The following is a 1,115-nucleotide window of genomic DNA, read 5'->3' as shown; positions in this document are numbered from 1 at the left end:
GTAGGCTTTTGTCTAGTAACTTCCGGCGACGTCATCACATTTATTATTTTGGAGCTAGATCTAGATCTAGAATATCTAGATCTAGAATCTAGATCTAGATCTACAGAGTAAATTAAAGTTACATATTTGTATTTTAAACATAACCCTCACTTTTATGATCGCATAAAATGTACACAAAAGAAAATGTCCAGCATCATTTGTAGTTTTCAAACATTTCTTTTTAAAATCATCGGCATGATAATGATATAGTATAGACCTATGCCTATAGTAACCTGGGTGGGCGGGGGGGGGGGGGGTGCTTTTCTGGAGGATGGGACATCATTTTATCGGGTGCGTCCCCTCCTTCTCCACTCCAAGAAAGTACCCCCTCCCTCCCCCACACAGGATATTAGCCTGTATGTATCCATTCTATAATGACTGCTTGGCTTGAATTCGGAGTTAGCAAACGCAAGAGATTGACGCAATATGTAATGTCCCTCCTGTGACCTGAAGTCTCTTAGAGTGGATGCTCCTCAATTGATGAGGATCGATCGATCCCCAGTTGTTAGTGAGTCAGTTTCATGGGTTTGGCAAAGGTCAAGACACACACACGCTTATGATTAGGGATAGGATTTTGCCAGTGGGGATAATAGAACTAGAGCGACAACAGTTCAAAAGCGAAATCAAGACATAGTATAATAAAGTGCGACAGAGCGAGTTAACACCAGAGTTTCTTCCAGGCATATCTTCGCCCCCCCCCCCCCCCCCGAAGAAAGTCTACCGCTCCCAGAGCCGGCGTTAGGAATACGCGGGGCCTAGGGCCAACCATCCGCGCGGGGCCTGCTTTTTTCCATTATATATATATATATATATATATATATATATATATATATATATATATATATATATATATATATATATATATATATATATATATATATATATATATATATATATATATATATATATATATATATGTGTGTGTGGGGGGGGGGGGTGTATGTGTATAAGCCTATATAATATACATACACACATAATAACACATAAATGTTTTGGAGTCTATAAGCTAATGCCAAACTTTCCACTTTAATAACATGTTTTAACCCAATGTTTTTAGTTGTTTTTTTTCCTTGCTA

Source organism: Physella acuta, unplaced genomic scaffold (assembly GCF_028476545.2).
Source record: "Physella acuta isolate Inbredline_101_S28 unplaced genomic scaffold, ASM2847654v3 ptg000300l, whole genome shotgun sequence".
NCBI lineage: Eukaryota > Metazoa > Mollusca > Gastropoda > Physidae > Physella > Physella acuta.
This window is presented reverse-complemented; position numbering follows the sequence as displayed.